Source organism: Erpetoichthys calabaricus, chromosome 1, assembly GCF_900747795.2.
Source record: "Erpetoichthys calabaricus chromosome 1, fErpCal1.3, whole genome shotgun sequence".
Lineage (NCBI taxonomy): Eukaryota > Metazoa > Chordata > Cladistia > Polypteriformes > Polypteridae > Erpetoichthys > Erpetoichthys calabaricus.
The window spans coordinates 332,299,652-332,325,598 of NC_041394.2; the positions used below are offsets into that span (position 1 = coordinate 332,299,652).

A 25,947-nucleotide genomic window follows, 5' to 3' on the forward strand; every position below is an offset into this window, starting at 1 on the left:
TAATGAAGGCTTCCTAAATATTTGGTTCAGACCTTGGTTTGTCCCTGACCAGAATTTTTTAAACAAATACTAACATTTAATGTGAACTTCTAGTCTGAATCTGTGAATTCTCTTGTCACTGACATCTTTTTTTTTTTTTTTTTTAGATGTCTATTTTGACTTTTTGTCACCATTTATCTCTGACATTGATTGTTCTTGCATGTTAAGAGCCCAGCGACTGTTGTAACAGGTATTTACCATCCTTTAAATTTATTTCACATTTGAATCTGTATGATTCATTGATTTATGCTTGTTTTTCTCTGTTATGCATCTCAATAACAAGTCCCAGCAAAAGTTTGTCCTTAGACACACCTTGAGGTGCGGTGACTCATTGGTGGGTTGTCTGCCAGTTTCACTTTTAGTTCACATGTTTGCTCTCTTGTTGCCTTGGCTGTACTTGCACACCTGCCAGTATAGAAATTCCCAACTTTGCGATGAAGCAGACAGGAGACTGGATTATGGTCTGAGGTTGTTGAAAGGGTCCAGTAGATGCCAAAAACTTCTGCTGGGAATACATGTGATTGAGAAGTTAAACCTCTGAATGAACGACAGAGAAACAAAGTTACAAGGAGTGTGACAATTAAGTGGTAGGATGGAAGATTAAGAGACATGTCCTTCATCCATCAAAAGCATTCTCATATTGATTTCACTAGACTATGGGATACAGTCAAATCCACAAGTATTTGGACAGTGACACAATTTTCATAATTTTGGCTCTGTACACCGCCACAATGGATTTGAAATGAAGCAATCATTATGTGATTGACATGTAGACTATCAGCTTTAATTTAAGGGGTTTACCAAAATATTGTATGAGCCATTTAGGAATGAAAAGTTTTTGGACATTTGACTGCCAAGCTGTTCCATAGCCAGGCGTGATCAGGTCACTCGTTATTTCATTAACTACTAAGCAGGTTGAAGGTCTGGAGTTGATTCCAAGAGTGGAATTTACATTTGGAATCTGTGACTGTGAACTCTCATTGTGACATCCAAAGAGCCGTCCATGCAAGTAAAAACAGGCCATCATTAGGCTGAGAAAACAAAACAAACCCTTTAGAGAGACAGCAGAAACACCAGGAATGGTCAAATCAACCATTGATTTAAGAAGGAACACACTGGTGAACTCGGCAACACCAGAAGGTCTGGAAAATCACAGAAGACAACAGTGCTGGATGATCACAGAATTCTGTCCTTGCTGAAGAAGAACCCCTTTATGACATTTAGTCAAACTAAGAACACTCTCTGGGAGGTGGACCTATCATTGTCAAAGTCTACAATCAAGAGAAGACTTCATGAAAGTAAGGACAGAGGGTTTACCACAAGGTGCAAACCACTAGGAAACCTCAAACATAAGAAGGATGATTAGATTTTGATGGAAAATATTTTTTAAAAGCCTGTCCAGTTCTGGAACAATTTTCTTTGAACAAATGAAACTAAGATCAAGATGTACCAGAATGATGGGAAAAGAAGAGTATGGGGAAGAGAAGAAATGGCTCCTGATCTGATGAATACCACATCATCTGTGAAACATGGTGGAGGCCGTGTTGTGTTCTGATCATGCATGACTGTGAATGGCAGTCACTCACTGGTGTTTATTGATGATACGACTGCTGGAAGAAACAGCAGGATGAGCTCTGAAGTGTCCAGGGCACTATACTGTCTGCTCAGATTCAGACAAAACTGATAGGATGACATTTCACAGTACAGATGGACAATGAGCCAAAACATACTGTGATGGTAAACCAAGTGCTTTTCAGCACAAAGTGATGGGCTACTCTTCAATGGCCCAGTCAATCAGCTGATCTCAACCCAAATGGACATGCATTTAACTTACTGAAGACAAAACTGAAGGCATAAAGTCCAACAAACAAGCAGCACCTGAAGACAGCGGCAGTAAAGCCCTAGCACAGCATCACCGGGGTGGAAACTCAGCACTTGGAGATGGCCAGGGGCTCAGATTTCAGGCAGTCATTGACTGTAAGGGAGTTTCAACCAAATATTGAAAATGATCATTATATTTGTGATTATGTTAGTTTGTCCAAATACTTCTGAGTCCTTGAAAGTAAGGGGACCATCTATAAAAATGGCTGTCTTTCCTAAAAAGCTCTTTTTTTTTTTTTTCAAGATTTTTTGTTAAATCCCTTGATTTAAAACTGAAAGTCTATACTTCAATCACAATCTTGGTTTCTTTGTTTTAAATCCACAGAGCCAAATTATGAAAATTGTATTACTGTCCAAATACTCATGGACCTGACTTTACAGAGTCATCTCTCCTCATATGTCCTCTATCAATTACTCTGAACTAGTTAAAAAACAACAAGTCGACTTTTGAAAGTCCCTAAAGTCTTACTGTCTACCACACTACTTGGTAGCTTATTCCAAGTGTCTATCATTCTTTGTTCTTTAGCTACCCAAATTCCAAAATGATGCATGTTAGGCTAATTTCTATATCTAAATTTAGTCTTAGTGTATGTTGGTGTGCATTGTGATGTACTGATAATTTTGGGACAGACGTAAGCCAAACGCAAACCTGTATTATATCTATAAATTTGTTTAAGTGCTTTGATCCTATACTTAGTGAAGAGCACTATGCAAAAATTAACTGAACTGAACACCTAAATTTGCTTAACCTGGATCTGAAAATGAATGGATGAACAAGGCATTTTAATTTCTAGAACCAGCATACAGCCTACGACCACCACAAGTTTATCATTGTAAAATACTGGACCATCATCCTCAGCTATTCCCTTGTTTGTCATTGAGTGTTTGGACCCTTTGAGCACAGGACTCTCTTGAGATGGCAGGTCCATATTGCTATGTGCTGTCAGCTAGCTTCCAGGATGGCTCCTTTCTTCTCAGCCACACAACCATTTTGAGCTTTATCCGCCTCTCCACCCAGTCATCTGCTTTTATATTTCCATGCTCTTCTCTGTTACTGCCAGGCTACAGAGTCTGTGCCTCACCAGCTTTGCTGCTAAACCCCTGCAGCAATCTTCTGCTGGGAACATCCACACACACCTACTTGATAGTCACTATAATCCTGAATAAGATAATCCTCCCCCCATCTCTAAACTTAACCGTAGTGTAAGGATGTTTTATGAGAACAACATGAGATTTACAGTTTGAAATGGGTGTGTTAAGAAAGACGCAAATTACAGGGTGCGTCGTGTGACTGGCTATTGTATGGGTCCTATTTGATTGGCTTGTCAACAGAGCAAAACTGTGGAAGTTTGCTGCACGACTCTTTTGGATTCTTTGATTTGCAGTCCTGCAGAAAGCCTGGCTGGCCTGTGAAGGGTGTCTATGTTTGGGTGAGTGCAGCGGACAGCGGAGGCTGAGGGACTACACAGAGTCTACTATGTTTGAACACGTGGGATGACTTGCCTAGATAGGACTGGCTTAAATGACCAGGGTGAGAGGGTGTTAGACTCCAGTCACTTAATGTTATGGCCCTGGATAATAACACCCGATCAATTTTCAATGTGTAGGGGATCGGACTACATGGAGAATCAGTCGGCTCAGTTCAGTTTAATTCACTTTGTGGATCAGAAGGAGTCCACAAGAGCGGGATGGGGGGGGCTTGTCTTTAAGTCCAGAAGAGCTGCTGTAGGGCAATTTCTTGGCTGCTAAATAGTTCATTCTGTTTTGCCAGGGGCAAGCCAGCTCTCCCTCTGAGGTTTAGAGAGAGAGAAAGTGAAGGATTTCTCCGAACTGCCAAGGATGAGAATAAAGGGAGCTTCAATGGATTGTTTTTTCTTTTGAGATTGTTTTGATAGGTGCATGCAATATTGACTTTTGGAAATTTTTTATATGCTTTTAACAAGCATTACAGTTTGTATCACTTATTTACTTAAGCATCTATCTTACTAAACCACAGTTAATTTATGCATGGCAGACGCACCGAGACGCATGCGCACTGCGGCCTTGGCGCCCACCCCAGAGTCCAGAGTCAAACGCAGCGGCTTCCCAGAACGCGGCGGTGCCCGCCCCAGAGTCAAACGCAGTGGCTTCCCAGAGTCAGTAGGTGGCACCCAAATAACACAACGTGCTGTGCCATAGCGCCCGCCCCAGAGTCAAACGCAGCGGCTTCCCAAAACGCGGCGGCGCCCAGACAACACAACCTGTGAGCACCCAAACAACACAACCTGTACAGTCATGGATACAAAAAATAAACAAAGGCGCCCACACAAAGAAACCGTTTTAGTTCAAATAGGGTTATTGAATTAAATGGAAACTTTACCATGCCTACGACCTGTGAACTACACCTGAGGTAAAGCGTACACGCCAGGTTTTACAGCCGCACACACCACCGCATATACCCTCCATGATATTTCATCATGCAACAGCTTCCCACCAAGGCGCATATTGTGCCGTGGCGCACGCCCCAGAGTCAAACGCAGCGGCTTCCCAGAGTCAGTAGGTGGCGCCCAAACAACACAACCTGTTCACTACACTCTGCCAGCAGTCGGTGTCAGCAAAGGCAACAGAATCACGTCTCCACAAAACGAAACCGCTTTAGTACAGATATGCTTATTGAATTAAATGACGGAACAGAAACTGATTGCCATTCTGGCATTTACGATTCACTAGCGAATTGTGAGCTTACTTGTTTATACTAAAATGCACTCTTTGGGATTGTTTGTATAGAAACATTGACTTTTGTACAGTAAATGCTCTTATTGCATGCTGCTTCTGCTATGTCTGCTTCCTTTATTGGTCCAATGACCCTTACTGTTTCTGGAAGTCTGTCAAAAGTCAAAGTGAAGACCACAGGGCATGGTCTAGCACCACTTCCAGGCTGGTTTTCATAACCTTTTATTCTTCCTCAACCAAAGCTTGGGGGGGGGGGTTTTCAATTGGTTTGTCTGTCTCTAGAGCAAGGGTGGGCAAAGTCATTCCTTGTAGGTCCCAGTGGCTGCAGTTTTTTGTTCCAACCCAGTTGCTTAATAAGAAGCCCTTATTGCTCAAGTAACACATCTGCTTCGTTTTTATTGTGTTACTCATTAGGATTTTGAACATTTATTGCTTATTTTAGGGTTAAACAGTTGTATTCTCGATTTTTAATTGCCTCCTTATTAGCAATAAGATTCAAATGACAAAAGAAACCAGCAGTCCTCCATTTAGCTTGTTTCCATTTACACCTGTGTGTATTTATCATACAGTATTTGGTTTAATTAAATAAATAATTAATAATTAAGCAACTGGGTTGGAACAAAAACCTGCAGCCACTACGGCCCTTCAGGACTGACTTTGCCCACCCCTGCTCTAGATGTTAATGCTAGAGAAACTGTGTGGAGTTCCTCCACTTTAAAAATACTGAATGGGTAAATATGTGTACAAATCTTATGTCATGCAGAACAGTGTGATGACTTATCAAGAGGACTGAAGACTTTTGCACGCCACTGTATTTATTTATTGCTTTTAATAAGTGTGTGCCTTTAGGTTTTGTTTTGACTGGTCAGGCTTCTTTTGACTATTGCAGTTGAAGTATGTTAGATGAATTTCGAGATTCAGCCTAGATCATGTCAGTGCGGCATTGCTCATATTTATTCATTCTTGCTATCTTGATTTTAATTTAATAATTAGTTTGTATTTTTATATTGTAGCCTTGGTTTCTCTGTAATGATTTGTTGCAAATTGCTGGTAAAAAAAGTTAAAAGGTATTGTCCCTTTGAGTAAATAAATGATTCCTCAGAACAGCGTAAGATAAATTCAATGTAAAGTTGAGACAAAGTGAAACAGTTGAGCATTTTGGGTTTAGTTGCACTTTAATATTACTTCCTGAGCTCATATTTCCCATATAGGTCTGGTTTTTCTAATAAAAGTATTTTTTTTTATATTTTGGGCTCATTTATCTAAGGGATAATTGGCCAAACTGACTTCTAGAAGGGAGTAATGAGTGTAAATGGTAAATAAATGTGTCTCATTGCAAGCTTACTTGTATTGTTTCATTTTAAACATTTATTTATAAAAAACAATATACAGTAATTGTACTATATAGTCTGTGAAATTGAAATGTTTAGTAAAGCCTTCCAATATTTTGCCATGTTTCAGTAAAACAGAAGCAACAATTTAAAAATCATGGTGGTCACAAATGTTCACAATATGGAGCTCCTCTTGTTGGGTGTCAGTTGATAAATGTTGTGTGGCAGACTTACCCAGCCGGAACGTCACAACAATGGAAGGACTGGGGAAGAGAGCTTATTCAGGATGTTATCTCCCCCGGGACGCTCAACACTGTTGGGGCCTGGACGTCTGCTGAGCCCTTGTTTGCAGCACTTCTGACACACTCGGAAATGCTACTGGTATAAGGTCGCCGGGACACCTGGAGCACTTCGGGGGGGCCTTCTAAAAGGAGCCAGCAGTCACTACTCAGGGAGCCAGAGTCGGGTGGGAGAAGACGAAGCTTGCTAGGAGGAGTGAAGGTGAAGAGAGAGAAGAAAAAGAGAGGAGGAAGAGAGTTTAGTGCTGGACTGCACTTGTGCTGTGACTGTGCTGTACACGTGGGAAACGGGGGAAGGCGTTTCCCATGGGAAAAAGAGAAAAAATAAAAGCATGTGTGTTGCACTTCTGTCCTGGTGTCTGTTGGGTTTGGGGAGCTGTACACCCCCTGGTGGTCCACAGTTGTCATTCCTGAGACTGCTAGCAGCTGTGAAGTTTAAAGAAGCCTGTCACCTTTAGTGGAGTATAACACACCAGATGAGTAGAGGTCAGGGTAATGTCCATGTTTTGCTTTTAATAACATTGTTCACATGTAAAGCAAATTCATAGAAAATCCTGAAGTCCACACTCCTAAACATAATACGTAAAGCTGACCAGGGGTCTTAGTGGCAAAGAACAATGGTATATGTAAGTGAATGAGCTTGAGCTTTGCTCATGGACCACACAAACACAGCAGTTATTAAAGCAGTGAGCCATGTCTCGCTCTATTAAGTCTGCAGTGGTGTTTAAAGTTGCTCTGCCTTACACACTGATTGCAACAGAAACCTGTCAGTGCTCAGAACAGATGTTACTACCTTGTACAGATGTGCACAAAGTTGTTGGTACAACTCCACAAAAAAGGAAGAACTCACAATTGTCTCTGAAATAACTTGAAACTGGCAAATGTCATTTCGTATCTATCATTGTTTGTTCCGTATTTAACAAAAATCAGACTTTGCTTTAGAGTTTTGATTCAAATTTTCAAACCATAACACACATGAAAATGACATGGAGAAAAATCATGGGACCCTTAACCCTAATATTGCACAACCTTTAAAGCAATTCCTGCGGCTCTCAATTAAACATCTGCACCGGTCCACAGGTAGTTTGGCCCACTCTTGCTGAGTAAGCTGCTCCAATACTGTCAGGTTTGAAGGGGTCTTCTCCAGACTGCATGTTTCAGTTTTTTCCATAGATGTTCAATAGGATTTAAATCAGGACTTATAGAAGGCCACTTCAAAACAGTCCAATGTTTTGTTCATAGCCATTCTTGGTGCTATTAGCTCTGCGTTTTGGCTCATTATCCTGTTGGTGGATCCATGACCTGCGACTGAGACCGAGCTTTCTGACACTGGGCAGTATGTTTCCCTTCAGAATATCTTAAATAGTCTTGAGATTTTATTATTCCCTGCACAGACTCAAGACACCCTGTGCTAGATAAAGCAAAGCAGCCCCCAAAACATAGTCGAGCCTCCTCCGTGTTTCATAGCAGGTGTGGTGTTTTTTATTTTCTTTGAGAGCTTCTTTTTTTATATCTGTGGACTCAGAGCTGATGTGACTTGCCACAAAGCTCCAATTGTGTCTCATCTGTGCAAAGCACATTCTCCCAGAAGCATTGTGGCTTGTCAATATGCTTTTTGGCAAATTCTTCTTGCTTTTTTTAATGTTTTTCTTTCAAAAGTGGTGTCCTCATAGATCTTCTACCACTGAGCCCACTGTCACTCAAAAAGCAATGAATGGAGTGATCAGACACTGATAGCCGTTGAGCTTGGAGTTCATCTTGTATCTCTTTGGACGTTGTTGCTGGCTTTTTGTCTGTCACTCTCACTCTTCTTCTGCCCATTCTGGGGTTGATTTTCCTGTTGCGGTCACATCCAGGGAGGTTGGCTACAGTCCTGTGGACCTTAAACTTCTTAATAGTATTTGTAGCTGTTGTTACAGGAACATCAAGCTGCTTGGAGATGTTCTTCTAGCCTTTTCTTTTAACATGCTTGTCTGTAATTTTCTTTCTGATCTCCTCACACAACTCTCTCCTTTGCTTTCTGTGGTCCATGTTCAGTGTGGGACTCGCGATGATACCAAACAGCAGAGTGGTGACTGCTCTTTATTTAAATCAGCTGAATGACTGCATGATTGGAGACACTTGTGATATGAATTAAAGCAAACAGCAAGTCTTAAAAATCACTCAACTCCAATTATTTAGGATCTTTCCTAGGGTACTAACAAATGTTTCAAGGCCATTTTCGAATATCTTTGTACAATACTTGATCTCTTGTCACACTTGCTTTGCTTTACTCGATGACATATCAAAGGCATGCTGGGACACAGGGGACAACTGTTTTTCATTTCATCACTTGTCGGGAGGTGTACAGCACTTTTTCAGTGAGCTTCATGGGTATCAAGAAATGTGTCCACTTCTGGACAAATTATCACATCGTCACTTCTTAAGTAGAAATCTTTGTTTCACTGGCAATATGGAAATAACAGTAGGGTCAAAAAAATTGAAAGATAAATGTGAAAAGACGCTTGTCTGATAGTCCAATTACATTTCCAAGCCAAAACCGCAATGAAGTCATTCTAGATTGTGTCCTTTCACTTGTTGTTGTTAATGTTTTGCAGCCATACCCCCTGCATTTCAGAAGAGGTTAACCACTTGAAGCTAAGCATGTTTGGAACTGGCCAGTACTTGGATAGGAGACCATCTAGGTAATGCTTGGGTTGGTGCTAGAAGAGGTGTTGCAGAGGCCAGCAGGCCGTGCTTACCCTGTGGTCTGAATGTGGATCCCAATGTCCCAGTGCAGTGATGGGGACACTGTGCTGAAAAAATGGAGCAATCCTTTGGATGAGATGTAAACTCGAGGTCCTGACTTTCTGTGGTCATTAAAGATCCCTGGGCATCCTTTGAAAAGAGTAGGATTTCTCCTGATGTGCATAAGTATGGCCTAGTTATTCTGGCCCCCCCTAATCATCCCCTGTCTGTAAATGGCTATCACTCCCACCCCTTCACCACCTAACAACTCATGTGTGTGCATACTGGCACAAAAATGGTTGCAGTCGCATCATCCAGGCAGATGCTACACATTAGTGGTGGTGGAAGTGGTTCCCCACTCACTGAAGCTTTTGAGTAGTGAGAAAAGCACTATACAAATATGAAGAATTATTATTAGTAGTAGCTGAAATACCCGGAGTTACACGGGAAGAAAATAAAGTTGTTTTTTTTTTATTGAGAAAAATGTAATTAAAAAAACACAACTTGACAGAATAATTTTTGTTTTGTGGTGTAGTAATAAGTTAATTAAATTAATATTATTATTAGGTTGATTTAATTCTAGTGTCCTGCGGTGGGTTGTTGCCCTGCCCGGGTTTGGTTCCTTGCCTTGTGCCCTGTGTTGGCTGGGATTGGCTCCAGCAGACCCCCGTGACCCTGTGTTCGGATTCAGCGGGTTGGAAAATGGATGGATGATTTAATTCTATTACCACTACAACATTGTTACAATAAGAATAATGCAAGATGAAAATATAGTTAACAAAAACGAATATTATATGAGAAACAAATAATACTACAGATTTTTCATGATTGAAGTGTCGGTTACTTTTATGGAGCACACCAAAAACGTTCGGACCGTCATCTGGATGATAACATACAGTGCATCACTTTTTCCACATTTTGTTATGTTACAGCCTTATTCCAAAATGGATTAAATTCATTTTTTCCCTCAGAATTCTACACACAACACCCCATAATGACAATGTGAAAATAGTTTACTTGAGGTTTTTGAAAATTTACTAAAAATAAAAAAAAACATGTACATAAGTATTTATTCACAGCCTTTGCTCAATACTTTGTCGATGCAGCTCTGACAGAGTGACCATCGGGTTCTTGGTCACCTCCCTGACGAAAGCCCTTCTCCCCCGATCACTCAGTTTAGATGGCCGGCCAGCTCTAGGAAGAGTCCTGGGGCCTCATGTATAACGCCGTGCGTAGAACTCATACTATAACATGGCGTAAGCACAAAAGCGGGATTGTGCGTACGCACAGAAAAATCCAGATGCAGGAATCTGTGCGCACGCATACTTTCACGTTCTTCCACTACATAAATCCCGATTTGCGTGAAAAGTAACGCACGTGCACGCGCCTTCTGTCCCGCCCCAACTCCTCCCAGAATTACGCCTCTTTGAATATGCAAATCAATATAAATAGCCTTCTGTGAAAAGACAATGGGAAAAGCACAGGGGAAAATATAAGAATTTCAGCGAATACCAAGTGGAGGCAAAGGAAAAACATGCTATTTGTTGGTTTAAACAGTGGTATAATCAACAAAAGAAAGTTGATCGAGTGACAGAGTGTCGGAAAAACTCGAAAGATCAAATTCACAAAGTCGCACAGTGCCCGAAATAAAAAAGAAATCACATATCAAAGTCGCTGTGAAAAGGCGAGTTGTAGCCCACCGTCTGAGTGTCATATGAAAGCGTATTAGGGTACAAACAAAAAACATAGGCACACAGTGGGAAAAAAGCACGAAATGTCAACTTTAATCTCGAAATTTCTTAAAATCGTTTATTTTACTAGTTTCTCAAGTAGCATGTTAAATGCTTTTTTCTGTGTTTGATCTTCTATGTGCTCTATGTGTGTGAATCACTACGTGCTTCCGTTCTTTCTCTTTCTCCGACAGGACACAGAATGCATTACATTCGAGATATTACAGCTCTCTGAATAATTAAAATACTGAGATGTATACGTGATATCATTTTCATGATGATAGGAATGAAAGCATGTTATTAAACATGGGAACACGGTGGCGCAGTGATTGTTCATATCTCACGCAAGAGGCTTGCTGCACCATGTGTGACCATCGATGAAATAATTTATTACAGAAGTACTGTCTCTTTCAAACGTACTAACCTCCAATTCCTGTCCATACTTTTCTTTCTCCAATCGCCACACAATCAGCTCTGTAATAGACGTGAAGCCATTTGTAAGCTTAAAACGCCGATTCTTCAAAACTTTTAAGGAACATTGAAATATCTTCGTAGTACATGTTTAATTATTCTATTTGTCTATCCTTCCAGTGTCGCGTCAGCACCAGCAAGAATACAGCGCAAGGCAGGAGCTATCCGTGAACTAGCTAGCGCTGCGGCACCGTGTCCTCACATGTTTAATTATTAGCAATACAGATTATTTAAATGAAGTTAAAGTTTTATCTGTATACTATAAGCAACATATTTTGCTGCATTTCATCTTAAAAATGATATTGTCATCATACGCGCTTTATAAAGTAGCGCAGGTTGTGCAATATTATAACTGTAGTGCAAGTTTACAGTGAGGTGATTGAGTGCGTTTATAGTTCGTGGGATGAAACTGTTTCTGAAACGCGAGGTCCGTACAGGAAAGGCTTTGACGCTTTTTGCCGTGGTTGAGGTAGTGTGTACTTGAAACTGTATACCGATAATTCTCTTTCCGATCATCTGCTGCTGTGATTCACACTCAGATACAGTGATATAAATACTCCGAGTGGTGCAGTGAGAGTAATATGGAAAAAAATGATCCGCAGTGGCAACCCTTAACGGGAACAGCAAAAAGAAGAACAAGATGCAGTGAGCGTAACAACGCTAAAGCAGTTCTGGTATTTGGAATACTATAGCTATTCCCTGGCCCATTATATTGCAGCAGGTTAATTACAATCAGATGTATTACACTAATAAACAATATGCAGTTAATTTCAGTGTATTTATAAAGCCGCGTCAGGAATGTGGAGCTAAGAAAGAAAGGATGAGCACACAGGAACAGTAGTTTGACCATTCTGTGGACCATTATATTGTTACAGGTTAATTACAATCAGATGCATTAAATTTATGAACGATATGCGGTTAATTTCAGTGTATTTGATAAAGCCGCCGCCGTGGATGTGGATCTAAGAAAGGGTAACCACACAGGAACAGTAGCACTGCTTTGACGCTGGGTGCCGCCAGTCTGCAAAACCGGGCGGATAAATTGCGTACGCCAAGGAATGAGTTACCGTGGAAATGTGCGTGGCTTTACGCCAAGTTTAGGTTTTATACATCGCGATTTGAGCGTGGAAAGGTTCGTACGCAACATTTCTGTGCGTACGCACCGTTTATACATGAGGCCCCTGGTGTTTTCCAACTTCTTCCACTTACGGATGATGGAGGCCACTGTGCTCATTGGGACCTTCAAAGCAGCAGAAATTTTTCTGTAACCTTCCCCAGATTTGTGCCTCGAGACAATCCTGTCTCGGAGGTCTACAGACAATTCCTTTGACTTCATGCTTGGTTTGTGCTCTGACATGAACTGTCAACTGTGGGACCTTATATAGACAGGTGTGTGCCTTTCCAAATCATGTCCAATCAACTGAATATACCACAGGTGGACTCCAATTAAGCTGCAGAAACATCTCAAGGATGATCAGGGGAAACAGGATGCACCTGAGCTCAATTTTGAGCTTCATTGCAAAGGCTGTGAATACTTATGTACATGTGCTTTCTCCATTTTTTTTTATTTTTAATAAATTTGCAAAAACCTAAAGTAAACTTTTTTCACGTTGTCATTATGGGGTGTTGTGTGTAGAATTCTGAGGAAAAAAATGAATTTAATCCATTTTGGAATAAGGCTGCAACATAACAAAATGTGGAAAAAGTGATGCGCTGTGAATACTTTTCGGATGCACTGTACATACAAGACCGCAAGATTGTTAGTCTGCTTTATATATATATATTAGCTGTACCCCGTGGCTGCGCCCACATAGTAATGAAACGGGACAAACTTTAAAAATCAATAGACGTTGGCACTGTATCTGATCGTGTTCAGCTCTGACGGGAAAGCGTTCCCCGCTTGGGGAGAAAAGCACATGACCGTGATATCTGTGGCAATCAGCAGCTACCCTGTAAAACGCATGGAGCTCTGATCTCTCTCTCTCTCTCTCTCAAAAACGCCAAATGTTACTCCTTAACAATCTGTAGATGATTATGTCTGCTGAACACACAGGTATCGCTAGCTAAGCGGAGGCAAGGTGCACTCCAACATGTGGCAAGACGTAAATTAACTTGAACAGAGACTGGCGAGTGAATGATGAAGGCCCCACCCCTCTGCTCTCGGCCCACAACCACTCTGTTAGATTTGCAGAAATACGTCGGTACCGCAAGCGAACTATGGTACTTAGCGCGATGAGAGAAGTAGCAAAATCAACCGAAAAGTTCAAGCAAATAATAGAAAACAACCAGATCTAAATCCGTTAAGTAATTCTCTCGTGAAAAGCGAACAAACATAAAGACAGAACGCGCTTGGACCAAGAAATTTTTAAAGCCGTTTCTTAGCGAGCACCTAATGGGCCAAGGGTAACCTACCTTCTAAATTCATTCTAAATTTCAAGTCCCAAGTCCTCATGTTTCGGGAGATTGCGTGATGAGTGGGTCAGTGGTATTCGGCTTTTATATACATAGATTGTGACTAATTGTTCATTGGGAGGTTCTTTGTGGAATTAAAACTCTTTATTTTATTTATATTCTTATATTGTGAACTGTATTGCTGTGTCTAGAGATCTCTGGCACCCCCTTGTGGTTACTACTCATAAATAGATAGATAGATAGATAGATAGATAGATAGATAGATAGATAGATAGATAGATAGATAGATACTTCATTAATCCCAAGGGGAAATTCACATACTCCAGCAGCAGCATACTGATACAAAAAAAATTTAATTAATTTGAATTATATTAAATTAAAGAGTAATAAAAATGCAGGTAAAAACAGACAATAACTTTGAATAATGTTAACGTTTACCACCCCCTGGGGGTGGAATTGAAGAGTCGCATAGTTTGGGGGAGGAACGATGTCCTCAGTCTGTCAGTTGAGCAGGACAGTGACAGCAGTCTGTCGCTGAAGCTGCTCCTCTGTCTGGAGATGATACTGTTTAGTGGATGCAGTGGATTCTCCATAATTGATAGGAGCCTGCTGAGTGCCCATCGCTCTGCCACGGATGTCAAACTGTCCAGCTCCATGCCTACAATAGAGCCTGCCTTCCTCACCAGTTTGTCCAGGCGTGAGGCGTCCTTCTTCTTAATGCCTCCCCAGCACACCACCGCGTAGAAGAGGGCGCTCGCCACAACCGTCTGATAGAACATCTGCAACATCTTATTCTCATCAACTGGATGATAACATACATACAATACTGCAAGATTGTTACAGTCTGCTTTATATATAAGATTAGTAGTAGTACTACAAGTAATAGTTTTATTAGTGTTATTAGTATTATTTAGTTCTCTGACCAGCAATTCATCTTGAGCAGTCGGACATTGCACCTTTGCAAACACACACAATCTTGTAAGGTGTGCTTTTACTCACCAAGGCCCAGCTGTAACAATACCTGATCTGATCACCTTGGGTCATAAAAAGACAAAGGCTACCATTGGTCACTTTTCTGTCTATTCTATAATGCCAGAAAAATGCTGGAGAAAGGCTGAGTGGCATGCTGCTGGCAGGCATGTCAAGTGCCAGTGTTGCCATACACTATGCCAGCGGTTCTCAAACTGTGGGGCGTGCCCCCCTAACAAAAATGGGGGCACGAATGTAGCCATATGTGGCGTAATTTCGCTATTCGTAGGGAAATTTTAAACTTGTAGCGGTGTATCGGCAGAAAAAAATATAGGAATATATTTTATGAGGGTTTCAAAAAAAACGTTAGGGGGGGCGCGATTAAAACTGTTATGAAAACTCGGGTTGCAAATACTTAAAGGTTGAGAAATGCTGCACTATGCATTAATTCCTCTACTAGACTGGAAAGACAGAGGACCATCCAAGATTTTGTCACTTGAGGGACTGACACATGGAACATGTCCATCTGGGAGACTGTTTCAAATCTGCTGCCCATAGTACTGTTGAAATTGCCAGCAGACACGATATTTGATTTATCATTGATAGAGAAGTGAATGACAGGTGCCACGCTGCTGGCCCTGGAGCAAGGTATCCAGTCAGAGCCCCCCTGGATGACGCTCCCATCTGGCTGGAGCCAGACAAAGGATACAATGGTCTCGTCAGCAGTGGCATCAAGTGGTGTGCAATATTGATATGCAAGGTGCTGCCTTGACCCCACAAAACACCTTTAGAATATCCTAGAGATGGTCAAAGGTCATCAGGGCCTCAGCAAACCTGAAATAACAAGGGCAGATTCAGAGGCTTGTTGGCCTTGTGTGCAAAGGTATCAAAAACAGTGGCCACAGAAGATGCCGAATGACTGCGAGACGACTGGTAGTATTGGCACGCACAGTTACTGTAGTATTGCATTCCTGATACTTTTGTTGCTGGACTTTTTTGTTTTCCTGTTATTCATTTTTTTATTATTGTTAAATCATTAATGAGGGTGGAATTTACTGTCCAACAGCAGGTGTTGTGTTTCTCTCTTCTATACTCTAGAAATGGAGTGATTTAAGGGAAGTGAGATTAATTCTAACAGTAGACCACTCGCTCCAAGGCAATTAGTTGAAAAAGAAGATGAATAAACAGCAACAAGTTTGGGAATTTCCACCTTGAGGTTTGCAGTTCTTTTAGAATTACTGAGCCCATTAACAGACTGCATTGTGGTTAGAGTTGGGGAAAAAATAGTAAGGAGCGTCATTAACAAGCAAACAATACTGTAGAGAGTGCCAAAAAGGGAATTTTGCTGTTTAGTAAACCTGAAAGTGAAAACAGAGCAAATGTGTATGATAGCCATCTGGTGTCAAAATTGTATTGTGGCTGATGAGATTAAAGCGTGCAATACAGGGGACCCGTTTTCATGAAAATAAGTAGTCAGTATTTTTCTGGGTGAGAAAAATATCCTTTTAATATTTTATTTTCAGCTGCTCTATCAGTGTCAAAAAGCATTAGAAAGAAATAGAAAAAAAAATCATGTTTATACAGAAAATGTCCATACTTCACACCAATCAATAAACATGATGAAAGTAAAAGCAACTGTGTTTATCATCACTGGCACTTAATCCAAATTCCTTAGAAAATCAACCAAGCATGTATGCAGTTTTTGGCAATGTTATACAAAAAAATTACCCTGTTATGCCCACAATAAAAACAGCTGCTATATATAGTATGTATCGTGAATTGTAAAGGTGCTGACTGCTGTAGCAGCGGAAAAATCCGGAAACAAGAAATGCTAAGTTAACAAGAATAAGCACTCTGAGATGGCAGACTGTAATTCATCCATCCATTATCCAACCTGCTATATCCTAACCACAGAGTCATGAGGGTCTGCTGGAGCCAATCCCAGCCAACACAGGGTGCGAGGCAGGAAACAAACCCCAGGCAGGACGCCAGCCCACCACAGGGCACGCACACACACACACACACACACACACACATACAACAAGCTCACACTAGGGACAATGTAGAATCGCCAATGCACCTAACCTACATGTCTTTGGACTGTGGGAGGAAACCCACGCAGACACGGGGAGAACATGCAAACTCCACGCAGGGACCCCCCCACCAGGAAGTGAACCCGGGTCTCCTAACTGCGAGGCAGCAGCGCTACCCACTGCGCCACCGTGCCGCCCCAGACTGTAATTCAAAGGACCAAATACATCGCCAGCGGAAGGGGAGCCTAAAAAAGGCCAAATCTGCTGTAGCCACAGTGTCCATCCCATTCCAAGTGTGGCATGGTGAGCGGTCCTTCCAAGGACACCACGCTGTCTTATCTATTGGACCAATGACGGGTAAGGCCGGGTTTTGCTACATTGGTGTCAGAAGCAGGACAAGGAGAAGGCTGTGTGATGCAGAGACCCCCCCAAAATTGAATTGCTGGTCTCTTCTAAGGAGTTGCTGGATATCTAAATCAAATCGAATCAAATTGTATTTGTCAAATATCAGTTATGCATACAGTACAATATGCAGAGAAATGCTTAGTGACTGTGTCAAGTATAAAGGGACAATAACAATACATGACTCTAAACGTAAACATTAAAATGGGTAAATGTTGACATTATTCAAAGTTATTGTCTGTCTGTATACCTGCATTGTTATCACTCTTTAATTTAATATTTTCTTTATCAGTATGCTGCTGCTGGAGTATGTGAATTTCCCCTTGGGATTAATAAAGTATCTATCTATCTATCTATCTATCTATCTATCTATCTATCTATCTATCTATCTATCTATCTATCTATCTATAAATTCAAAATCATTAATAGAAATATAAATAATAATAATAACTAAGTAGATTACTGTAATACTGTTGGAAAATTGTGCTTTTGCAGTATGCTAAATCCAACTCCTAATATTCCATTTGTGTTTTATTTTAGTGCTTTTTTATTTTACAATTATTTAGATAATGGCTCTGAAACTGCGTGACAAAGACTACAACTAAACTGACATGTCTGTCATCTAACTGTTCCGTAACTGAAATAGCAGGTAGGCACATGTGACCTCATCAGCTCATTAATATTCATGAGGGCGTCTTCCATGAGTGTCAGATTCGGGACTAGATAAAATTCTGGGGTGTATGTAAAATAAACATAGACAGGAATTCTGGAAAAATAAATATAAATTGTTTAAGAATGTTGTTGTTTATTAGAATGTATATGTTTAAGCTTACGTTTCATGTCCAGCCAAAGGTAACTTAATTAACAAACAACCGGACCATGGGAACTTATCAGTTGTCCAAATGTTTTGGCTGATGCAATATCTTGCTTAAGGCAGTCAGCAAAACTTCATAAATTCAAAGGATCTTCAAATAAGCATGAGAAGGAGGAGGAGAAGAGAAATCACCAGGTCAAAGCGAAGACCACTTAATCAGACTATGCCACCTACAGGCCTCCCCTCTTCGCTCCCAAGCAGAAAATGAAGACCACCATAACCAAAGCCATAGCTACCTGAAGCAAACCTTGCTGTGTGACCCTGATTTGAATCGTTCAGGTTGTATGTTTTCACATCTTAATATTTACACTTGGTTTCTCCTTCAAATAAACATAATTAATGATTGAAATAGTTTGAGTATTGCTTTGCTGAAGTGTCCTGTTTTATACTGACATGACATTTAGTAATGGGTGATGATTGTTAATGAAATAAACTGTGTCCATTTAGGCTGTGGTCCGTCAGGGGTAGAGATTAGCTCTTGGCTTCTGTCAGATTGTGTAGCCTTTTCAAAGGCAGCCATTGAGATAATAAAGCCCAACAGGAGTAGCCGTTCCTGGTTTTTGCTGGAGTATTCTGAAGTGTAGCCCTTTCAGGAGAAGTAATCTGAAGTCGGATCAACACATAAGTGACACCTGGTAAGGTATTAGAGTTGAGGCAGCTGACCTTGGCCAGTGTTGTGATATTCTTTCGTTATATTTGAGCTCATCTGTGCAGAGTGAATAATGAATGGATACGTTTTGCAGGATGCATGTGTGAATCAAGGCTAACAGTTTAGGCATTTCCAGTATTAAGTTGTCCACTAAAATAAAAAGAACCTTAGAGGTTAAAGTGCCTTTCCTGGACACTTCTACACCACAGAACAATGACGTAATTTAAATAACTGAATGTGAGAGAGTTAACAATAGGACATTGTGTATTTCTTGACACTTTCCTTATTTAACACCTGGATGGACTGTGGGAAACGGTTCCTCCTCAGTCTCTCTGAACCTGACATGAGGCTGTGGTCATGTTCACCTGACTGTGGTACTGAAAAAGGGGCCATTTTTAGGGTGCCTGGTGTAAAGGATAATTTTCCTTGCCTTGGTTTGACATCTCTAAGTGCAGAAGCTAATGAGTGCACACCATGTGATGTGTTCACCTGATGTGTTCACTCTCTGCAGAGCCTTGTGGTGGTCCTGAATGCTGTTCCCCAACCAGGTGGTAGTACTTTCTGTCAGAATACTTTTCGATGTGGATGTATAGAAGTTCTTTAGACAGCCTGAAATCCCTGATGCATCTGTGGTGGTACAGACGTTGCTGTGTTGATGTGTTTAGACCAGGTCAGGACCTCTGTGATGTCAGCACTGAGGTACAGTACCTGAAACTGTCCACCCTCTCTATCTGAGTGCTGGTAGTGTCACTGAATTGTGAATGAGGCACATTCCCTGCATTGTGAGGGAGCATCAGTTACGGCACTATGGCCATATGGCATGATTCCCTGAGTATGATCTGGCTCGAGGGATCCTCGTTGTTGAGGACCCAAGCACCTGGACCAGGCCAATGGGACATCCACATAACAAATGGCTGCGGGAGATATGCGGCCATTTCCAAAGGATGGGACTGGACCACATGTCTGCCTGCTGGGTTGCCAAGTGGGATCCTGAGCTGTTTTTTTGTGTGGTGGATGCGGCAACGTGCCATACCAGTACATGCTCCCCAACCTGACCTGACCTGTTGTAGTGTCTCTGTTGTTTCCTCCCAAAGTCCACAATCTGCTCCATTCAGGACTAGACTGTTGTCCTAGCACCAGTGTGACTCTCCACTTCATTCAGGTAAGCCTGCTCATTATTGTTATATATCAGGCCTACCACAGCTGTGTCATCAGCAGACTTGACAATGTGCAACGCTTGTGATGACAAGGTGTGTCTGCTCACTCAAAATACCTGGGGTCTGCATGTCAGGAAATTACAAATCCAGATGCACAACTAAGTGCTCAGCCACAGACCCCTGAGTCTGATGATGAGCCTGAAACCCAGAACCTGGAATTCTGGTTGCAGCAACAATCCATGAAGGAAGACAGCTGAGAGACTGTTACCTCTGCTACTCCCCCTTCTCAAATACATGACTGTGGAGTCCTCACTGCACTGGTGACAAAGGAGCACATTCAGAGTGCCTTGCCCAGCAGGTAAGGAGGGTCATGGCAAGTTTTGAGAACTCATGGCTGAATTTCTTTCACCTGCTAGGAGTACCACAGCTTTCCCAAGGACATGCTAAGGATAGAGCTGCCAGGTAAGAGGAAAAGAGGAAGGCCTAAGTGAAGGTTAATGGATGTGGTGAGAGAGGACATGAAGGTAGTGGGTGTAACAGAGCAAGATGCAGAGGAAAGGAAGAGATGGAAAAATAGGATCTGCTATGGCAATGTCTAATGGGAGCAGCCAAAAGAAGGAGAAGAAGAAGATACGGGTGTGTCTGGCTTTTTAAAACTTTTTTTGACCACTGACATCGCTAAAGGCTTAGCAGGATGTCCGCTTAGCAATGCCTAGGAGCCTCAGCAAGGTCCTTGCAGAAATAAATCAATTTTTTTAAAAAGAATATTATCCTCCAGCCATGACTAGACAAATGTTGTGCTCTTCACTCCAGGCTCAGGGGTTCATTCTTCTCATAGAAAAATGAGTACCTGGGCATGAAGTAGAAGTTAGTTTTGCTTTCATTTAAAATAAAAGACTTTTTTTTTTTTTTACTGGAAAATGAAACTTCTTTAAGTCTCACTATCCGATGTCTGTAATGTTGGCTTCTTTCCAACAAGCAACCTATAAAAGAATGACGGTAGACACAGAAAGGAAGACAGAAGAGGTTCAACCAGACAGCCACAGAGGTTAGAACATTTTAAGCAAATTTTACTTTATTCTATTTTCATGTTTAATGCTTATTTTATAATTACTGGTACCTTTAATTATGTTTGATCAGATAAGTATGATGTGTGGTGACTTACTGATCTTAAATTATCTTTTTCACCTCACATTGTGGATGTGCTCTTGATTCGCGTAACTTCTCAAATTCAGATGTACTCATTGGTTCTCTTAATAATAAGGCTGACAAATACTGAAGGCTTTCTCTGACACAGTCATGTTTGCTCAGACAACTATTCTTACATGGCCTGCATACGGGACTGAAGTTTTAGATAAACAAGAGCAGAGTAGCTCCTTGCACCTCTTTGACATTTCACCGCCATGCAGGCTCTCCTAACTCTGTCCAACTATGCAGCTAATTGTTGATCTGCCCACCTGCTCCTCTGGCTCCTTCTACTGTTGTCCTCACACAGGCTCCCATTGCTCACACCCTACCCCACATCCACATTTAATGGCAGTGTTACTATTTAAAAGCCCCAAATACCCCACCCCTTCCACAATTTCTCCAGCCTGCCAATGGGCTTAATAAATTTTAAAGATCCAACGAGAAGTCAAGCAAAATGACCCCTTTTATTGTCTAACTGAACAGATTACAATATGCAAGCTTTTGCGGCAGCTCAGGCCCCGTCTTCAGGTGTCCTTTTGCTTAACTTCTCAGTACAATACCCTACTACTAAAGACGCAATGGAAAGGACAGAAATCATCTGAAAAGTCCACAGTCATTGAGCTGGATGGCTCTGCTGTATCCCTCAGTGTTTGGGGTGCCAAACTGCTGCACTGACCACTGCAGGCATGCCAGCTGGTATGACTTGATTTGTGAGGGCTTTGAAGCCTGCCAGCCACCGCAGTATCACAGAGATGCCATACATGATTTGTCTTGCATGTTCTTGTAATTTTCTTTATCGTTATTTAATATTCAGTCTTTGTGTTTTTGTTTATTTTATTCTTTGTCATTTATTTTAAATGTATATAGAAGTGTGATGTGAATGATCTGGGTTGGATGTTCACTTTCTCCACATGTTTTAATTGTAATTTGAGTGGTGATCTAGGCATTATTAATGCTCATTGCAGTTTTACAAAAAAGTTGCACCTCAGAATGTTTAACACTGAATAGTGTTGACGGGTTTCATCTACCTTTAATAACCTTATTTCAGTGTTTTATGATTTTTATCATAGGATGCTAGTTAGGTTAAAGCTTCATTTTTCAGCCATGCTTTGAGGCCTAGTTACTATACGTCCCAGCACAGTCCCCTTATTTTGTACACATTACCTTCTGAAATTTACAACTTTTATGAGGCTTACTTTTATTTTTTTTTGTCTGGATCACTTGATGTTGGTATTAATTCTTGTCCTTTCGCTTTACTTGTAACTTGGATTTAAAGACATAGAAACACACACAGACAGATACTTTTTTTGATTGTGTGCCATATTTGGTAAAAACTGTAAAACAATAAGACCCTTAATTCAATTACAACAGAAGGGTTCTTACAGACCACTGGTAGGCAGTACAGTTCCACAATTTGTTACGTTTTTGTAACTCTGTTACTACTTACAAATTATTATTTTGCTGTCTCACTTCTTAATATTTGCCACTATAATGATATATAACCAAAATAAATAGGTTTAATTTCAACTTCTTATTTCTTGTTGCACAACATGCACTGAAGATGTCACCAGAACTTAAATGGTATGCACTGGCACCCCATGGACATTGTTCTTGTGCATGTACCCTTGTATATGTAACCTGCATATATATATATATATATATATATATATATATATATATATATATTATAAAATAAATCTTGGAAGGAGACGATGCATTTTTTCTCTGAGACATTTTAACGTCCCGTGGGACAAGGTAGTGTACAGGCTTTTAAATGTTCAACGCGCAGCGCGACAAGGAGAAGTCACAGCTTGGCAGCGGCAGCAGCAAGCCGGCAGCTGATCTGACTGCATCTCCTTATTGTGCGTTCAGCCACCCCTCTTCATAACGTCAGCAGCAGAGATGCGAAGTGGCTGGCACGTAGCACGCCCCGGAGGGGAGGAGGTGGGCGAGCGAAATTATTATATATATATATATAAAAGCCAAATACCATTGACTCACTCATCACGAAATCTCACGAACCATGAGGACTAGGGACTTGACCTGTCCGCTTATCACGAGAGAGCTACTTAATCAACTTAGATCGGGTTTTTTCTATAATTTGCTTGAACATTCCAGTTGATTTTGCGACTCCTCTGATTGCTCTACGTATCATAGTTCGCTTGCGGTACCGATTTATTAGTGCAAATCCGAGAGAGACTCATCGGGCTGTGGGGCCATCTTCTCTCACGCGTCTACCTTGGGACATAACCTTATCTCCGCCCATTTAATTTTTTTTTTCTATAATATGCTTGAACATTCTGGTTGATTTTGCGACTTCTATCAATGCACTAAGAATCATAGTTCGCTTGCAGGAGTGATATATTTGCACTAATCCGAGACAGAGGCTGTGAGCCAAGGGGAGGGGGAAGAGTGATGTCAGGAGTAGAGAGCTGGGCAGGACGGGGCCTTCCTCACTCTCCTGTTAAACTAATACACGGGTGAAGCTGTGGGGGATGGCTAGTATAATATATATATATATATATATATATATATATATATATATATATATATATATATATATGTCAATGTATGTGTGTATATCTATGTATGTTCCAGCATCACTTCCAAACGGCTGGAGCAATTTTGATGAAACTTGGGTACACATGTTTCTCATTGGTCAACTAAAAATACTGTAGGGTCAACTCAACCCTAACCTACCCCATTCTGGGTAGGGTGGGGGGCTGAGTCGTTGAAATGGATTGATGAATGAACAAATGGAAATCGGCCATGAACAAACCTCGGTGACTTTTTCAGTTTATCAGTGAATGTGATAGTGTGCATTTCGGTTGCGACTTGTGAGTTTAGTAACATTTTTGTTTCTGTTTGTCTATTTTCATAAGGTAAGTGTTTGATAAAGTGTTTAGTTCGTTATTACTTTACTTTAGCTATTTTTATACTTCGCTATTTCAATTAACTCTTTCAGGGCGGATGTCGACTTTTGTCAACAGGGAGCAGTTGAGAGCAGTAAGCAGCTGCAAACGGTGACAAAACTCGCCATAATGATTTAGTTCGACTGTCTTTGCTAGAAGGAAAGTTCGCTTTGTCGGTTTGACTGAGATTCCCTGAGCTTGCAGGAGTAGTGAAGTGCAAACAATGACAGGAATGGCATCGACATCTGGCGAGAGATCGAATCGAATGCACAAAACAAAATACACAAAACAAAATTGTACATTATCATTGAATTGGACTCTGACTTGTCAGACACCGATTTTGATGCAAGTGATCTGGAGATCGAAAACAAAAGCGAGGTACCAGCTTCAGTTGATCAATCTCTAGCTAATCGTGGTGCAGAACACATTTGTGTTGACGAAGACCGCCACTCATAATGACATGAGACACAAACCAGATTGCGTAGCATTGCCACCGCGACTGCTGCTGCCATCCTCATCCCCCATCATGCAAAGACAGCCAGGCTGCCAGCCTGCCAGCCGACATGTTGCCCGTGAGCAGCTTGTGCCACAAGACTTTGAACTGGTGGCTATAGCACCCTGCAACTAATATTTTATGTTGATTTATGTGTGAGACCCTTGCTTTGGGTGCTTTTCAGAAAACTGCGTTTTTTGTAAAAATATAGTCAGCCTTCAAAGAGTTAAGTGTTTAATTTGTTTTGATAAGAAAAAGACCGGGCAACGCCGGGTAGTCAGCTAGTATAATTTAATACTAGTGCCTATTAGTCGTGGTTTGTAATACAGGGTGCTGCAAAAAACTTTACTTAAATTAATGAGGTAATGCAAAATAATCATGAAATAAATGTTTATTTGTACGTGTCTGATGTCAGCACATGTCAACGTCCATTTAAAATTGGTCCCAACTTGTATTTGTTTCAATTCTGTGTGAAGGATGCCAGCCAAATGAGAGTCCATGTAAGTCTGTGACCTTTCGGTAAGCAGGTGACCTGAGGCTGCGTTTTAATTGGTTGCTTCAGATTTTTCCAGGGACGCAGGTCTCTGCCACGAACACACCCACATTTATTTTCAGCGAATTATTATTGTTTTAGGTTTTCATAATCTAATGTGATTGGACAATTGTCAACACACTATTTAAAATTCACGTCAATTGTTCACATGTCACACCCGCACACCCATCATTAATGTAACTACAGATGAGTGATAGTGACTTTAGAACATAAGAACACTCTAGACGAGAACAGGCCATTCAGCCCAACAAAGCTCGCCAGTCCTATGCACTTATTTCTTCCAAAAAAACATCAAGTCGAGTTTTGAAAGTCCCCATCGTCTTACTGTCTACCACACTACTTGGTAGCATATTCCAAGTGTCTATCATTCTTTGTGTAAAGAAAAACTTCCTAATGTTTGTGCGAAATTTACCCTTAACAAGTTTCCAACTGTGTCCCCGTGTTCTTAATGAACTCATTTTAAAATAACAGTCTCGATCCACTGGACTAATTCCCTTCATAATTTTAAACACTTCAATCATGTCACCTCTTAATCTTCTTTTGTTTAAACTGTAAAGGCTCAGCTCTTTTAATCTTTCTTCATAACTCATCCCCTGTAGCCCTAGAATCAGCCTAGTTGCTCTTCTCTGGACCTTTTCTAGTGCTGCTATGTCCTTTTTGTAGCCTGAAGACCAAATCTGCACCCAGGACTCAAGATGAGGCCTCACCAGTGTGTTATAAAGGTTGAGCAGAACCTCCTGTGACTTGTACTCCTCACATCAAGGCGCTATATAACATGACATTCTGTTAGCCTTCTTAATGGCTTCTGAACACTGTCGGGAAGTCGATAGCTTAGAGTCCACCATGACTCCTAAATCCTTCTCATAAGGTGTACTCTTGATTTTCCAAACGCCCATTGTGTATTCAAACCTAACATTTTTCCTTCTTATGTGTAATACTTTACATTTACTGACATTAAATTTCATCTGCCACAAATCTGCCCAAGCCAAGTCCTTCTGTAATAACAACAACAACAACAACATTTATTTATATAGCACATTTTCATACAAAAAGTAGCTCAAAGTGCTTTACATAATGAAGAGAAGAAAAATAAAAGACAAAATAAGAAATTAAAA

General features: G+C 40.9%; 1 protein-coding gene across 1 annotated transcript in view; it reads right to left on the reverse strand.

Annotated features, from left to right (window-relative positions):
- LOC114666580 (zona pellucida sperm-binding protein 3-like) overlaps nucleotides 1-25,947 on the reverse strand; it is a 515,374-nt gene that overhangs the window by 88,842 nt on the left and 400,585 nt on the right. The gene's annotated exons all lie outside the window — the stretch shown is intronic.